This window comes from Aythya marila (assembly GCF_965140915.1).
Source record: "Aythya marila genome assembly, chromosome: 16".
Classification (NCBI taxonomy): domain Eukaryota; kingdom Metazoa; phylum Chordata; class Aves; order Anseriformes; family Anatidae; genus Aythya; species Aythya marila.
Genome location: NC_139057.1, coordinates 13,158,113 through 13,169,810, shown reverse-complemented (window position 1 = coordinate 13,169,810; position 11,698 = coordinate 13,158,113).

Sequence of the window (11,698 nt, the reverse complement as noted above, 5' to 3'; positions counted from 1 at the left end):
GCCCCAGAGATGAGCAGTGGCAGGCAGATGCCGAATGATGCCTGATGTTCAAAAATCATGGCATCTGTTGGGATGAGCAGAAAAATCTGTGTTTGAAAGTATGCACTTTGAGTTTTGCGTGTTCAGTTTTGCTTTCTGAGCATGCATTGCTTCCACTTTCAGGCTTCCCTTTGAAACTGAAAGGCAAGCTTACTTTTTGCCTTCTTGTAAGTAACTGGACACTTGCCAGAAGAGGTGACTTGCAGCTATATGGGGAAAGCAAAGCCCTGTAACGCAGTGGGACCAGCATTCCTGTGCTGAGGGACGGGTTCAGCCTCTGTGGCAGGGCCAGTGCCACCCTCACAGGCAGACCCGTGAATTTACTGCCCAGCCTAAGCTGGGCTGATTGCCCCCACCCTGCTGATCCCCATCCTAGGTAAACCAGCACCTGCTTGTGCTTCACCACCATTTGCATGTGCAATTTTAAGCTGTCCTTGGACAGCAAAGGCCGTTTTCTTGTCTGTCCCCATCCAGAAACCAAGTGGGGAAGGACTGGAAAGGCTGGAAAATGAAGGAAAACCACATCTTATGGAAGGCACTTTCCTTGCTGCCTTGCACCTATGAGGACATCAGCTCTGGGCTGCTACAGGAGGGCATAGGGTGATGATTACAGAGAGCTTTTATTGGTGGTGCTCAGCATGGCTCAGAAAAATGGGTTTGGTCCACTCTTCCACTCTGAACATATTTGTTTGGAATTTCCCTTGTCTGCTCTTCTGTTCCAGTTGAAAATCTCCGAAGACGTCTTGCAAAGTTTAACTCCCATTTTCCATGCAGTTGGACACTGTAATGGCCTCCCCAAAACCACCTGTGTCAGGATCCGACATGGGCAGGGGCTGCTGCAGCTGCCCTTCAGACAGAAAGGGTTTTGAAATCCTTCCCATCAAACCAGTGCTCTTCTGCAGGGTAAGAGGGGCGCTGCGGGGCCACAGCTGTCCTGCCCCTGGGGTGAGGCTGTGGCTGAGGTTGGTGCCAAAATTCATCAGATTTTACCTAAATAGCTTTCTAGTAGTTAGAGGGAAGGAAAGAAAGAAAAAAAATAATAAAAAGAGGTGGGGGGTGGGGGAGAAGGAAGGAAGGGGAACAGGATGGGCTCAGCTTCTGAAATCAGAGCATTTTAATTTTGTAACCAAAATTCCCCACTCTGCACCCAAAACAACTTTGAACACAAGGGTGTATTTAAGCCTGTCAGCTCTGCTTTGCGATCTTGTTAAAAAAACAACCCTGAAAAATGTTAGAGGGAAATTGAAAAATAACATTTTCTCTTCTTCTGCTCTCCTTGAACACCAGCTGGCATCTCCCCGAGGACCACTGAACGTGATGGGTGCTGCTCCTGCCGCAGGGACGTGGGTGACAATGTGGGATCCAATTTCACTGAGCCCTTCCTCTGTACAGGATTAAGGAAAAGGAAGGAAAGATTTTGGTGCTATAGAAGAGACTGAGAGGTGAATCACAAGCGTCCCCAAGGCCCTGGAATAACGTTGCTGTGATATCAAGAGCAACAGCACAAAGAGCGGCAGTTGCAGTTGCTTCACCTACTCAACAGCTTAAAAGCGTGGAAATAAGTTAAAAGCAAAGTCTCTCATGCTTTTTATCACCTCAGTATCAGCCATGCTGCAGGCGCTGCCGCCTCCCCAGCTGCCTGCAGGGACGATGGCCCCAGGTTTGCCTGTTTGTGTCCCAGGGCTGAAAAACAAGGGCTGTGCAACACCTCCAGTGGTGCTCGCTGATGGAGTTTGGAGAGGGATGTGCACAGCCTGAGCACCTACAGCTCAATGGGGTGCAGCGCACTCACCCAGCATCTCTTCTCAGGTCACCTTGCTCTTTGGAGGATGCTCAGTGCTGCTGGGGCTGGGATAACCCTGAACAACAGCATCCTGAGCTGGAAAATCACCGAGCTGTCTTGCTAGTGCTCGTGCACCATGTGTGCACATCACCCAGCCCTAGGGCTTGCACTTGCCCTCTGAGATGAGCAAAGCAGAGCAGGACCTAGGAAACGCTTCGCAAGCTCAAGGACAAAATATTAAACTAACATCAGGGAAACCAAAGGCTTCTTAGCAATTACTTCAGAACTGAGCTTGCAAGTCTGCTGGTTTTGTTCATGCTCATCTGAAAGCCTTTGACACATCCGTGCTGTATGTTTCTTTTATGAATATGCAAATCAAAGCAGTGAAATTACAGATAATGATATGTAGTCAAAACTTTTCAGAAGTTAATGCATATTCCTTATTTTGCAGATTTCTATCACATTTGTATTTGCAAAATAGATGAGATAACGCCGCTCAAGAGCACAGCTTTCCTGTCACCGCGGCAGCGATACACCTTCCACATCCCGCCTGGGGAGCTGCCAGCTCCCTTCCCGGCTTGGGGTGTTCCCTGCGGGGAAGGGGACAGCGGTGTCGCAGGAGCCTGCAGCGGTGCCAAGCTGCGGGGCGGTGCTGAGGGCACTGCTGTTGTCCCACGTCCCTGCTGCTGTGCTGGGTCCTGCTCTGGAGCTGGGACAAAACCGCTTCAGATCGCTCACATGTGAGGTTCGCAGTGCTGTGGAGCTCACCTGCAGCATCTGTGCAGCCCGGGGAAACTTTTCCTGCAAAACATGTGCCGGTGGGTTGGATTGACCATTTGTTGTTGTTTTGTTATCGGCTTGATGTCAGGTGTGATGGGAGAGCACAGTGACATCACAGCAGTGCAATAAAACACTTCTGAAAACGAGGATATCTTTTCAAAAAACATTTGCGTATTTTTCCCCGAGATGAAATTTTCAAAACGATCCTAGTTTGGTGGGTTTTGTTTGCCTTGTTTTTGAGGAGGAGGAAGAGTATTATATAACATAAAGAATCTTGCACAAATGTTGGTTTTTATTCTGCTACTGCTACTATTTGACTGCTGTGTAGTGAAATTACAGGGTTTGACCGGATTGCCCCTGGTTCATGCTCATCTGCACTGTTCCTGTGATGTTCCCTGCTACCAGAGCACTGCCACACAGCATTCACACCTTTCTGCTTCTCACTCTGTTTTTACCCTGAGTGCTCTGTGCAGGGCTGAAATCATTCGCTGGGCGCATTTTGCAGGCTATGCAAGAAGTCTCAGCTGTGTTGAAGGCGAAACCCACTGGTTTCCAAGCAGCCTTCCAACCTGCCCGCCCCCGTTGTATTTCCTCAGCCCTTGTTACACCAGGTAAAAATCAGCTGGCTGTGCAAACCGGGCTCTCCTGGGCATTTCTGTGCTGGGGTGTTCCAAAACCCAGCGAATCCACCTTTTCTGGAGATGCTCCCTGGGTTTTGCTCTATGATGGCCACGTGCTGTGTGAGAATGTGCTGCCGGAGTGCGGCTCACTCAAGACTGCCAAAGGAAAAATAAATCACTGTGGTCTGAAGGTAGATACAAATTTTGTGTTCTCTCTGTGGCTGGGAGAGGAGCAAGGGGTACAGACAGGTGGTTTGAAGGGAAGGTGATGGTGGAGAAGCCTTTTGAGAGGGCACTGAGCTGCAGTGGAGATGCTGCCCAGGGCAGGCCAGGTGCTGACACCTGCCCTGTAGCCAGCCCCATCCCTTTGGCCAGCAGATGTTTTGTGGGCTCTGCAGCAGTCTGGCAAATCCATGGGGACCTGCAGCACCCCGGGCTCCTGGCATGACCCTGCACATGGTCTCCACATGCTGCTGGGCCTCGTATAGGTCCTTAGGTTGTTGGCTGGAGGCTGTGTTGCCCACACGCCACCTTCCTCCCAGCTAACCTTACTCTCCAATTTCATCCCACCTCCACCAAATTCCCAGTTCATCCTCAGCAGCAGCTTCTTTTTGCATGTTAAGAGGAACCTCCCATGGATGATACCCTCATCCGTGGCTGGGGACACTCATGAGTGCATCTTCACCCCTCCCAGTCCAGCCCTGGTGGGAACATGACCCTTTTGTGCTCCATTTTTGTGCTCCATGCCCCCAAATTAATTTCATCGCCCTTAATAATGTGCGTGGGCGAGCAGTTTCCAGCAAGCGACACCCGCCGAGAAGCCCGGCAGCGGCTCGCCAGCCCTCCACCCCTCCTCCTCCTTCTCTTTCTTCTTGCAAACACCTACATCCTTCCTGTATTGTTTCAAACCGCAAGATAATAAACTGAGAAGCGAGCGCTGTCAAACGGCGAGTGGAAAGGTCTGCGGTGGGAGGTGGACCTTCGCACCTCTTGGGCTCCACCTCCTGCTGCAAATACCACCGGAAACCTCCGTCCTGTCTATTGCATAACCAGGCTGAGATGGTGGCTCTTGGCTGGGCCCCCAGCCTTCTCCAGCCCTTTTTGGCCATCATGACCCAGGCTGCCTCTCCCACGGTTCTGGTGGCCAGATCTAGGGCTTGTGGCATGGGGTCTTTCTGCTCCAGGGAACTCCTTGCTGGGTTCTTCAGCAGTTATTTGGGCAAATTACTTTTTTTTTTTTTTTTTTTTTTTTTTTCCAGGCTTTTGGGTGGTCCTTCTCCTTCTCCCAGCTGTTACTGGGCCACCTCCACCCCAGCAATGTGCTTGCTGAGGAGAGTGGTGGGAGGAGAGTGCTGCTCCCTGACTGCAGCACCGGTACGCTGGTGGAGCAATGCTGGGGGAATGCTGACAGCACCCACTTTGGCACGGCAAATCATGGGAAAAAAACAGAATAATAAAAAAAAAGAAGTCAACACTCAGCCAGATCTTTCCCCAGCACCGCATCCACCACCTGGTCCCCATCCCACTGGTCTCAGCACCCACAGCCTCAGGAGCAGGAGCTGCTGAGGGGGAGCTGGGTGCCTGATCCCAGGAGCCCACTGCCCAGCACAGGCCTGCCGTCTGCTCCACGCGGCAGGAAAGTGCTGCCCATCTTGCTGACCCTCCAGACGTCTTAAAAACCTTAAAAGGGCAATATTCCGCTGTTTGCTCTAATGAAGCAACCCCAAGGAGCACACCCAAGCACAGAAGAGACCTGTCCTGTGCTCACTCCGCTCATAGAGAGCTGAACCTGTGGGACCTACCTGGAGCCTCCTGCAGAGCCCGTAGCTCCAGGGTGCTAATGTCTGCGCAAATCCCAAACCGAAGACACCCAAAGAGTTTTAAGTCACTCCCCAGGAGGCTCCAATGTCCCGTTCTCTCCTCCTGGGCTGTGAGGGAAAAGATTTGAGTGTCAAAGGAGCCACAGGCATAGATGCAGCAGAGGCACATTGTTATCTTTGCATGGAAAATTTCTAGTTGAAATAAAAAAAATAAAGTTTATGTCTCATTCTGTATTCATATGTTCTTTTCATTTTGGGTTTGAGAAAGAGGAAATTATTCATGTCTTCAGTTACTCCCTTCCCTCTTCTCTTATTTCTTTCTCTCTCTCTGTGCCAAAAACGAGAACACAATAGGATGGCAAATGTTTATGGGGAAGAGAAGACATTCTCTCCAGGTTTTTGAGTCTTTTCAACTCCATAGCTTTAAATAATGACTGCAACTGTGTAAAAATGGCAACTTGAAAAAGCAAAAGTGAAGTGCTGAGAAATTCCAGTACAGAGAAAAGAAATCAATCCTTGGACGTTTTTTGCTTTAATGCATTCAGTGTTACAAAAGGGTCAAAGAAAAAAACCAACAACAACCAAAAAAAAAAAACCAACAAGAAACCCAACAACCTAGAAGCATGAAACTTTTGATTGGCAGCCTTGTATTGCTGAGGGGGATCTAAGAAATCACATTTTTCTCATCTGTAAGATGGAAACTATGCATTTGTACTACAACATAAATCTAGATTGTTTTTCAATTATTCAAAGATATTTAGTTATTTCTTATTGTGATTTATGGAGCCCCAAAGCTGACTTAGGCTTTGGTCTGTAAATGTTTCCAGTGCAGTTACTGCCTACTGAAAGAGGCCTTGAGAGTCCGTGGTGTTTTGGCTGAAGATCCCCAAAATTCCTCCCCCCCGTGTGATTTGTTCTGGTGTCTCATTAACTCAGCCTTGGTTTCCAGGCTGTCTGTCCCTCGGGAGGGCAGCAAAGCCGTGGTGCTTTGCAGTGCTCAGTGACCAAGGTGATGTGAGGAACTCCCAGGAGATGCCTTCTGAGGATGGAAGAGGCCTTCACATCCATCCTGTCCCACCTTTTTCCTTAGATAATTTTAGAAGCTGGAAAAGCCTCTCCACGTGCCATTTCCAAGGTGTTGGCAGGGCAGCTTGGGGAATGTTTGTGGCTTTTTTTTTCTCTATATATCCCACAGTCACTCAGGTGAGTGGGAGACTGCACAAGCCCTCTAAAGGGTGGTACTGCCCAACCCCTCTGCCAAAAGACCAGCTGCAATTAAAGCAGTCAAACGAGGATCTAATTACAAAAACTCCCTGCATAACTAGAGAAATATTTTGTGTAAATTGGTGGAGAAAAAATTTAGTATAAACTCTGCTGCAAGCCAATAAATCTACTTGTGGTGTAGTGCTTCCGGAGACAGCATCTAGTCGATGTCTGCGTGTTCCAGAAAAAGAAAAAGGTTCAATATGTTCTGAAATGCCTTTATCCTGTTTCTCTGCTAACTTCCCCCAAGCCGTTCTGTCTCCTGGAGAGATCCCAAATCCCTGGGACTTCTTCCAGCCCTCCTCTTCGTTGCAGGCGTTACAGGCTCCTGATCAGGAAACAGAAGCGATTGCACGTTATGTGTGTGCCCCAGCAGGATGAAGGGATGCATTCGGCCTTCCAGCATCACCAGCAGCTCCTACCTCATGTGCTGCACAGAAAAAGAGGGATATTGCACAAAGTTACATGGGCAGAGGGGCCAAGTTGGAGCAGGAGCTGTGTCTGGGAGCCCACGTGGCTCTCAGCAGCCAGCCCTCCTTGCTCCCCTTAGTCCCATCGGATGTAGGGTGCATCCAGCGAGCAGCCCGTGGGAGGGAACGTAGAGGGGAATTGCTGCTTCTGCCCGGATATTCCTCAGAGACCACCGGCAGGCCTCTGCTGCTCCCTGCGTGGAGGCACCAGGTTTTGTTTCCCCTTTGTGGGAGGCTGCTGGGGGAGCACGAGGAGCCTGGCAGTGGGGCAGGTGCCTGGCTGAGTGGGTGTCCCAGGACATATCAGGCTCCAGAAGACCCTCCAGGACAGGTGCATCTCCTGCTCCGTGCTCTCCTGCTCCAGCTACTCCAGCCTACTTTTCTATTATTAAATCATAAAATGATAAGAGGTGTAGCCCCGATAGCCCATGCTGTGTCCCCCTGCAGCTCTTCTCACCAGCAGCACTGAGAGCAGAGGGGCTGTGGCTGGTGGGGTGCTGGGAGGTGCCTGCCCTTCTTGATAAATAACTTTCTGCGAGTGCTGGCTGCAGGGGAGCATCGGGGGCTTTTTCCCCCAGAGCTGTGACATCCTTGCCCAGGCCGTGGGACCTGACAGCAGGAGCATATTTCGATGCCAGAAATGTTAATAACATGCCTGCTGTTTTTATTTGTGGTCAGTCTCGCTGGAGATAATGCTGGAGCACATCCCAGCCTGAGCAGGGCAAGGCAGCTGCGTTAGATGCAGGGCTTAATGCCCGCAGATGCTAAAGCCACTGGCTAAAGCCACTCTGGTGGCTGGGCTGATTCTGCCAGGTGCTTCGATAGCCACCAGTGTGTGGGTGTTACTGCTGCACCCACAGCTCTCCTTGCCATCTCCAGGCAGCTGTGCCCTCCTTCTCCTGCCCCACGGGCACTGGGCTGCACAGGGCAGGCACGGGGCCCCTGAGCTTTGCAGAAGACAGTGATAATAACCTTTATCCCACCAAAAGTAACTGTCATTTTAGAGTCATAACTACTTCCGGTGACTAAATTTCATCTGGCAATCAATAAAGTATACATTAATTACACATTGAAAAGCAGTAAAAGTGTTATTCTTTCCCACAGACTTGCACAGCAAGAAGCTTGGTTCCTAATAAAATGTTAATGTCGTTGCAGCCCAAGGGTTTGTATTATCCCACCAAGGGGCATGGGATAGTGAGCAGCAGCTGGCCACCTCCCTCAGGGCCCTGGCTTGGAGGCAGAAGAGCCCACAGCCCTATGGCATCTCCTTTTGCTCTTGGAAACCTGATTGTCCCACTCAAGCAAACAAGGAGCAGTAGGTAATGCACTGCCAAGTGAAGTTAGAGTCAGTCCTGGGCAGAGACTTCCCAGTGGGTTCCCAGCCCTTTGCTGCCTTGGAGCCATGACGGGAGCATGAACACAGGCAGAGGGGTGAAGCAGTGGGTTGGCAGGAGTCATGGAGATGGAGGCTGAGACAATGAAGCTGAGCACCGCTGAGCACCAAGTCCTTCAGCTGCACCAGTACCTGCAAACGAGCTCCCCAGTATCATCTGCAAAAACATCCACCTCATACATTCTGCATTATTTGACCTTCTGTCCCTACAAATAATAGTGGCAGAGCAACAGAAAGCTCTCTAATGTGCTCACATTGTAATAAAGTAACCCCACTAGGAATAAAATCTAAAGCAATTACTGTGCTAGGTATTATGCTGATTTACCAAATTGCAGTTGAAAGTCAAGAAGAGTTGAGGATACGGTGATAAAACATCTGATCTAAAATCTGACTCTAAATTACCCTTCTGGCCAGCACAGTATTTCAGCCAGAAGAATTGTTATTCCTCTCATTTCTCTTCTTCAAAAATCATCGTTCAAACCAATAATTTTGCACTCCTCATGGATTGGAGTGAGGACTTGTCTGCACTTTGTGCTGTGTGATTAGCTACTAAAGGCAATGCTGAGACTGAAGAACAGAAACTTCCCTCTGCAGGGTGAAGCATACAAAATGAAAACTGTGTGTAAGAAAAAGTCTCTCTTTGGAGCCATTCTGTCCTCAAAATGGAAGAAAAGATGCACCACGTCATATTTGCTTGATGGGTAGAGACTTTCCATCATCTCCTGGTAATTGTGCTGGGCAGAGGGCAGGCAAAGTTCATGGTGCACATGGTTCACACTGGCCATGGTGCAAAGCTACTCTCATTGAGGGGACAGGACCTCACCTCGCTTGGCACAAGTCTTATCCTACCAGCATGTGCTGCTGTTGTCAGGGGTCTGAGGTTTGTCAAATGAAGTCCTTTCCTTTGATCCTTCGTGCATAAAGTTTTCAGTATTGCTTGTCAGGACTGGTTTCCCTTCTGTTCAATCATCTTAATAATGGCATGGGGCAGGACACCGGGCGCTGCCGGTGGGTGATCTCCATCCTGAGAAATCTGTCCAGAGGCACAGCGTCTGCCTGGACGGCAGCCTGCGGGGCTACGTCTCTGCCCCCAGAGGGTTAACACCACCGAGATCCTGCTGATCAGATTTGCTAAACTCCCCATTACATCCCACTGCGTTGCTAATTACATCCTCATAAGCTAAAATCAATTAGAGAGGTTTCTCCCTGCCCGCACTTCTTGACTTCAGTCTCCATCACCAGCCTTGGGCCTGGGAGCACCTGCCTGGGTCCTGCTTCCCCCTGTGGCCCTAGAAGAACCCAGTCCCAAAGCCATTTTGGAGCCTTCTGGTGACAAAAGTGGCACTCGCTGGCTGAAAGCAGGAGCTCTGCAGTGTCCCCTGCATGGGGAACGTGACCTGTGTGGAGCAATTGCAGCCGCTCGGGCACAGGGAGGAGGGGGGGAGCTGATATCCTTCTTCAAATATGGAAAAAATTACTGCAACAAGGAAAGCAATAAATTCTCCCCGATGTTCAAATGTGAGGGATTTGCTTTGTAGGGAGAGAGATTTAGGTTAACTGCCTGGAATTGAAAGGTTTTTAGAGGGAGGTTAGGCACGCAGGGAGGGTTTAGGAAGGGCTGACCCTGCCCAGAGGCACTAGAGGGGATCAGGTAGCTTCTTGAGAGCCAGCTACCATATTTTCTACTAAAGCTGGTCATAAATGAAGGATTCAGGCCAAGGAGAGTGTTCCCAGCCACACCACTGCTGCCTGGCCAATATGCCCTTGGTCTGGGCGAGCGGTGCCTGCACCCTGCCTGCCACCCGTGTCCCCTGCCAGCTGCTGGACGTGTGCCACCAGCCAGCCCCTGTTTGGGTGGCATTTAGCTCAGGGGTCTGGCACAAGGCAGTGCTCTGGTGCTGGCCTCTCCCAGACCTTCTCCTGTGGCTGGCAGCAGCTTCCCTGTGATTTCAGCTTCTCTAAACCACTTAACTGCTGTATGAAAAATATTAAAGTTCAGAAACTCTCCTTGGAATACGTCCTATCTCCTGGCTGCGATAACTTAAGGTAGGTTTTCATCTTAATGTCCTGTTCTCCTCCCCCATTTTAGTAATTGCATATGTGGAAGAAATCTCCTGGCTCTGATACTGCAGGGTAATTATCTGTTCACTGCAAGCTAGCCAGGCAGGGCCGGGATGCCATCGTGCACGCTGCTCCTCAGGAAATTTTATTATGCTCCATGCTTCATTTTCAAATGGATCAAGATGACAGAGGTCAGAAGGGGCTTCATGGTCCGATGCTGGGCACCAGTGAGGAAGAGCCCCACGTTTACAGCTTCCTCCAGCAGCTCTGCTCACTGCCCACCACTAGCACCCTGTGCTGGGAGAGCCCCGATTTCACTGTGCTCGTGCCAAGGCTCTCTGTGCTTACACCAGCAGGGTTAACGGGACAAGGAGCAGGCACTTTTTGCTTTGTACCTGCTCTTCAGAGAACAGGAAGAGTGGGGTTAAACAAGTAGCTGTTCTAATGAAAGCTGATTTGTAGAGTTACATCTTGATTTCACGTCTCGCTCTCCTGCAGAGAAGGCAAATGCCCTCAGCAGAGGGGACTGGCACTCGATGGCCTCACGACGACGCTGCCACGGCGTCAGAAGAGGCAGCTAACACAGACGTGGTGTCAGGCTGATTGCAGGAGTTTGTGACCCGCCTGGATCTCTGCGGGGTGCCAGGGGCTCGCCACCCACCTCTCCCAGCCCGCCAAGGGGGCCTGCAGGGCAGAGCCTGCTCCCAAGGCCACCGCGCCCCGTGAAGGCCTCACCCCTGCCTCCCCACAGAGGCCAGAGTGGGAAGCTTCGGGGTGGCAGAGGGTGGGATTTTGGGGTGTGGTTTTTGTCAGCAGGGTGCAGGGTACACATCAACCACAGGACACAGCAGGACCCGCCCCCCTCCCCCCATGCTCCTTGTCTGGTGGTCAGCAAGGGCCAGGGCCTGGCACCACAGAGGACTTGCTGCACCAGGCACAGGGCACAGCAGTGTTTCTGAAGAGTGTGTAAAACCATTAGGCAATGAAAAAGACCATTTATCTCATCAAAAAAGCCCTTAGCTCTGAAGGGTGAGCTCCCTCTGGATTATTAAAATGGTTTGAAGGCTTTAAAAAGTTATTTTAAGTCATTGGAGAACATAAATGTTAAAGCCACTTTCATCATAAACAGGTAACAGTGGGGATAATGGGATCTTAACTATGACATTCAGACCTAAATGAGACCTGATGCCCTGAACTGCGTGAGAAACGCAGCCATGCTGCAGCTTCCCATTTTTCTATTTAAATGCACCCCTGCAGAAATTGGGCCTTATCTAAATGACAGCAACTTGTGTGCGAGTAACACTGTGAGGGGAGACTCTTACGGCCAAGGCTGCCTGTAAAAACAGGCTTAAAATGGTACATTAATTAACGGGTTTCCTCCAGGCAAGTGGCCTGAGGTGTGAAATTTCATGTCGTGTTAGTTTTTATGCCATTCAAATATTCCATCCTTTTTATGTGTTCACCAGGCT